Below are 6208 nucleotides of genomic sequence, written 5' to 3' on the forward strand. Positions count from 1 at the left end.
TGGAGTCCTTCAGGTGTTTTTTTTTAGCAAACTCCATGTGGGCTTTCATGTGTCTTGCACTGAGGAGAGGCTTCCGTTGGGCCACTCTGCCATAAAGCCCCAACTGGTGGAGGGCTGCAGTGATGGTTGACTTTCTAGAACTTTCTTCCATCTCTGGAGCTCAGCCACAGTGATCTTTGGGTTCTTCTTTACCTCTCTCACCAAGGCTCTTCTCCCCCGATTGCTCAGTTTGGCTGGATGGCCAGCTCTAGGAAGGGTTCTGATCGTCCCCGTCGTCCATTTATGGATTATGGAGGCCACTGTGCTCTTAGGAACCTTAAGTGCAGGAGAATTTTTTTTGTAACCTTGGCCAGATCTGTGCCTTGCCACAATTCTGTCTCTGAGCTCTTCAGGCAGGTCCTCTGACGTCATGATTCTCATTTGCTCTGACATGCACTGTGAGCTGTAAGGTCTTATATAGACAGATGTGTGGATTGGATCAAGTCAAATCAGTATAATCAAACATAGTTGGACTCCGATGAAGGTGTGAAACCATCTCAAGGATGATTAGACGAAATGGACAGCAGTTAAATATGAGTGTCACAGCAAAGGGTCAGAATACTTGCTGATATTTCAGTTTTTCGTTTTTAATAAATCTGCAAAAATGTCAACAATTCCGTTTTTTTCTGTCAATATGGGGTGCTGTGTGTATATTAATGAGGGAAAAAGAATTACTTAAATTATTATAGCAAATGGCTGTAATATAACAAAGAGTGAAAAATTTAAGGGGGTCTGAATACTTCCCGTCCCATCTATATGTTTTTAACGGGAGGGTTAGTGTTAGAGGGGGGCCAATCAGTTTTTTAGGCAGGGCCATGCAGGTTTGGATTTTTTTCCCTCCTTAATAATAAAAAACATTTAAAAACTGAATTTTGTATTTCTGTTGTCTTTGACTAATATTTAAATTTGTTTAATGATGGGAAACATTTTAGTGTGATAAAAAAAAATAATAATCCAGAAGGGGGCAAACACTTTTTTTGTCTTTCTGCCCTGACTCTCCTCTCAATGTTAAGTCTCCTTATCAAAGCCAATGGGGAGATCTTATTCTCCTCTCCCATTGTTATCGATGTCATTGTGAATGCAGCCACAACAGAAAAATGAAGAAATGGAAATGTGCATACTGCTCTCTGTTCTGGCTGCTCAGTATAATATTGCTAAATATAAAATAAGAATGGAATGGACACCAGTGAACTGTCTAATATTTATAACAAGCACCTGTTTTTGAACAGCTCCCTGCGACTGCTGTCAGGGCACCACACCAGAAACCGGACCCTTGCTGTCTGCCTGCCCGTGATTATTTTTCCAATTATTGATCGCAGTGCAGTTTCTGCACATGGTCTTTGATACACATATCTACAGTATGCCCAGGCTACTCAGTACAATATGGCTACAATAATAATCGGAGGAACAGAACATACGCTGTAGCTCACGAGTGTAGTCTTTATGCTTTCCTCCTTTCCCCTCCTTTTCCCTTACTTTCTCTGCTCATTCGCTGTCACATTTGAAGTTAGTCATCAAAAGGTGAGTACACATTTTATTATTTATACATACTATATCACGTTAAACCTTTGCTTACAGTGTTAAAATTGTGATTAAAACATTTTCTAAACATCCACTCATCCATTTTCTGTACCGCTTTATCCTCACAGGGGCCATGAGCGTGCTGGGGCCTATCCCAGCTATCTTCGGGCAAGAGGCGGGGTACACCCTGAACTGGTCGCCAGCCAATCGCAGGGCACATATAAACAAACATTCGAGCACACATTCACACCTAAGGGCAATTTAGAGTCTTCAGTCAACCTACCATGCATGTTTTTGGGATGTGGGAGGAAACCGGTGTGCCCGGAGAAAACACGCAGGCACAGGGAGAACATGCAAACTCCAACCAGGCGCGGTCGGATTTGAATCCGGGTCCTCAGAACTGAGAGGCAGATGTGCTAACCAGTCAACCACTGTGCCGCCACATTTCCTAAACAGTTAAATAAAATTAAATTGAGCAATGATTTGGTCAAGTTTCCACTGTACACATCTATTTTGCAATTAACATTTTGAGTTGTAATCTTTCTTTGTAGCAAATAAGAAAACATGCATTTGCAGTTTTTAGCCACAAAACAAATGTCTCATGACAAAAATGTTTCTATAGCCAATATTATGATCTTATATTGCTCATATTACCTAGTTATTAGAAACTAGAGACTTCAGCAGCACGTTGTCCTGTGTGTAAGGAAGTGACATTCTTTCGCTCTTGGTTCAAATATCGGCTCCGGCCTTCCTGCTTGGAGTTTGCGCATTCTCCCTGTACTTTTCTCTGGATTCACCGATTTCCTCCCACATTCTCAAAACATGCATGTTAAGTTTATTGTAATTTGCGAGTTTTCCCTGTACTTTTCTCTGGATACATCGATTTCCTCCAACATCCCAAAAACATGCATGTTATGTTTATTGTAAATTGTCTATAGGTGTAAATGTTTGTTAGTTTATCTGTCCCCTGTGATTGACTGGCGACCAGTACAGGGTGTACCCCAGCATTGGCCCAAATTCAGCCGGGATGGGTTCCAGCTCACCCAGGACCTTGAGGATAAGTGGTATAAAAAACAAAAAACAAATTTTTAATAGTAATAAAAAAATGGATGAATTTACCCACCAAGTAAATTTGGGACAATACGGTTAGAATAAATAAATTAGTAATAAAACAACTTTTAAAAAGGAGCAAAGAAATCATACCAATCATTTTGGCACGATTTCTATTCAGGAAAATAACTGTGTGATAAATATCATATTAAAACATAACATGTCAACCCAGAGTCACAACTGCTGAATGTCAACACATCTTGTCCGTCTCTTGGCAACCCCATTGTTTTCTTTAGCATAAAATGCAGCTAATTTACGACTACATGAGGTAATTTTATGAAACTTTGTATGTAATGTTATGGAACCAACAATCGTACATCCTCTTGCAAGATGTACGTGTGTGTGGTGCTGTTTATTCGCAGATTACAGCCAACCAGATTAGTGGACAACGAGTAAATTCAACGATTGGATAACCAGTTAAATTGACTAACAGTCTGCCTCAAACACACCACAGAGTGGTGGGGGCACTATCGTACTCTGGTCGAGAGATGGATTCTCTAGTTTTGATTCCCTCTGCCGCGGGTACGGGTTTTGACTGACTGCTAGGAAGGCTAACTAGCATGCTAGCAAGCCAATCTTGGCCATCTTTGATAACTAGTTAAAGGTTATCAAACATTTTGTAGGTCGGTCCTTACCGTTCAAATACTCCGTCTCGTCATCGAGACCATCGTTGTCTCGCGTCTCGAAGTTGTCATTGTTTTACGTGCCCTTTTCCCTTCCGACTCAAAAGGCCGACTTCTTCCTTAATAATGGCTTGGCTGTTATCAATAATGCCGCGAGGAGACTAGTAAGGAGCAAGGGGGGGGGGGGTCGTCAAGTCAACTGGACATCGTTCTCAGCGTGACTCAAGACTACTAGAGCCCGCCCTTGACTCGAATATCCCTGCTAGAGCACGACCATCCTCCATTTCCTTTTTCTTTGCGGATTTTTCAGACAATGTGCCGCAAATGTGTGCGTGGTTCTAAGTAGGACCAATAACAACGTGCAGGGAGTCGGGGAGAGCCCTCCCCTCTTCGCTCTATGGCGCGAATCGTCCACGACTGCTTCCGGTCTGCCACTGGTGCTCCTTGCTGCCTGCTGCAGTCGGTCCTACCTCCCTGGTGTTCTGGCTCTGCGGTGTGTGCTCGACAGCCTCTGTGCGCAGGGGTGAAGTCCTCATCGGGGTTCACGTACGCCTCTAGTTTGTTTCCATACTTCCACGTTGGTGAGTGAGTGGCAGAATCACTGCTGGTGCTTCTGCTCCTGTTCTGGACCCTGGTGCCTCCCTGGTCCTCAAAGGGTTAATCGGTCGCCTACCACCATTTTGTGAGCAGGATCCACTACAAAATGGCGCAGCCTGACTTGAAAACTAGAAGCCCCCCTAGGGAACAACCCCTAGTGGTGAAACTGGGTGAACATCTCCTGCAAATATCTATGATGACTATTTTATGTTATTTGATGTTGCAGATCATCAGATAAAGAAGGATAAATTTATTGGAGTAACCTTGCAAAGTGACAATAAAAATAGTCATTTAGGAACAAGAAATATATATATTTGTGGGAAAGGCGCAGTGTCTGGATGGATACATGCAGTTAATCCTATGTTGTCTCAAGATAGGTGCCAAACAGCAGACACTTGTTCATGTGACACTTAAGTCCTGGACATGATGGCTTTTGCAATTGGCTGACAGTAGCTAGTCGGTAAAGACTTGGTCTTTGGAACTGGAAGGTCATTGTTAAATTCCAACTGTGGATAAAAACATATATATTTTTTTTAAATGCAACTCATTATTGGAGAGGTGTCCTTGAACGAGGCAGTGTCCTGTAACCTCTTGCCCTCAGGTCATGAGGTGCAGCACTGTTTGTTTCCCTCTCACTGAGATCCCTCCAAGCATGCCTGCAGAAGGCTGATTTGGTTCTTTGTGTGTTGTGCAATACAAAATATATACAGCAGAGTACAAGGTGAATGTCTCCTTGAGCGATTATGACTTATATAAAAAAATAATAATTAAAAGTGAGGATAAGCAAAATAGATTAATGGATAAAATTCAGAAACAAAAATATTTTTGTGGGAAGGGAACAAATCTCTGCTTTTACACCTGCTGTTAATCTTACATTACAGATTAGAAGACACATCAAGGACCTGATGGTTCTAGAAAGTGGCCAATGAAATCTTGAGAGGAGAGGTGGCTCATGGTGTGTGTAGAGCTGAAAAGAGGTGCAGGGGCTGTATGGTACAGTTGTCGCTCTTATATGTAACCTTGTAAATACCTGCGGTTCCCTACCATGCTTAAGGAACATTGCACCCAGTCGAGTTTACGTGAGAGGCTAGTTCAATAATGCATTACACCCCCATCCAGCAGATGCCATTGTGTTGAAAAAAGCTCATTTGTTTTGTTTGTGATACAACACTGTAATTGCAAAATTGTTGATATAAACTTGTCACAGCCTTTGTAGTGCCATTTTATATTAATATCCTTAGTGTTCGTTGGATTGTTCCCGACTTTAAAATGGTAAATAGACTGCACTTATATAGCGCTTTATCGACACCATCACAGTGCCAGAAGCGCTTTACAAAGCCTCACATTCACACACGCATTCATACACCAATGGGCGGCTGCTGCCGTCCAAGGTGCTGCCAGGCCCACTGGGAGCAAATTAGGGTTCAGTGTCTTGCCCAAGGACACTTCGACATACCGACAATCGGAGCCAGGATTAGAACCAGCGACCCTTCGGTCACTGGACGACCAGCTCTACCAACTGAGCCACAGCCGGCCTAAAGAATGTCTGTGCGTCTACCTGCTAACTAAAACTTTTTTGTTATATAATGAATTACAATAACCCCTTTCAAACAGAAATGCTGTGCTGGCAGGTCACAGTGAACAGCTCCAACTCATGGATGTGGGTTCAAAGTAAACTTGTAAATTGCTGTTCTTTTCCCATGTGTACGTGGACTACCCAAGTGGTTGGTACATCGACTTCAATTATCTGAACCACTTGTTATCTCTGTAGTGCCCTCAGGTTAGAAAGTACATTGCCTGTTTCTCAGTAGCTTGGAGACCAGGAACTATTGCTGATTGTTGAAGTTTCACCATTCAGCATGTAATAAACTACACAAACATTTTCCAATCATGCTGTTTAGGGATGTCAAGGATATTGGAGCCTATTGCAGTGAAAGGAGGACTACACAATGGTCTTATTGCCAATCAATTCCAAGGTGATTACGAATGGGGTACTCACCAGGAATCATGCCTGTAACAGCTGCGGTAAAGTAAGCTAAGGGTACTACACCACCAATAGCCACAATTCAAAATACCTGTACCAATCAAATCCAAAAGTTGGACTTGTGGACATTCAATTGCATTGCGTTTACAAATAGGAGAAATAAATGTTTCAAGAGGTGCATTCCAATGACTGGGAACACCAAATGATATACAAGCATAGGTTTTGGGAGGACATGAAGAACCAGAATCATGTCTGAGGACCACACAAATGTATAAAAATTAAACTTCCATTTTGATCTCCAGAACATACCAATAGAGCTAAATTAATTTGGGAT

The 6208-nt window shown here is 42.2% G+C and overlaps 1 protein-coding gene across 11 annotated transcripts in view; it reads right to left on the reverse strand.

Moving 5' to 3' along the window:
* znf1035 (zinc finger protein 1035) overlaps positions 1-4109 on the reverse strand; it is a 64896-nt gene extending 60787 nt beyond the window's left edge. For 4 of the 11 annotated variants that reach the window (XM_061775959.1, XM_061775967.1, XM_061775956.1 and 1 more), the window contains exon 1: positions 3306-3793. The gene's annotated coding sequence lies outside the window, so the exon portion shown is untranslated. Of the gene's footprint in view, positions 1-3305 lie in introns of all 11 variants that reach the window. The other 7 variants (XM_061775966.1, XM_061775963.1, XM_061775965.1 and 4 more) reach the window with 5 other exon arrangements.
* Positions 4110-6208: the final 2099 nt, after the last annotated feature.

Source organism: Phyllopteryx taeniolatus, chromosome 6 (assembly GCF_024500385.1).
Source record: "Phyllopteryx taeniolatus isolate TA_2022b chromosome 6, UOR_Ptae_1.2, whole genome shotgun sequence".
Lineage (NCBI taxonomy): Eukaryota > Metazoa > Chordata > Actinopteri > Syngnathiformes > Syngnathidae > Phyllopteryx > Phyllopteryx taeniolatus.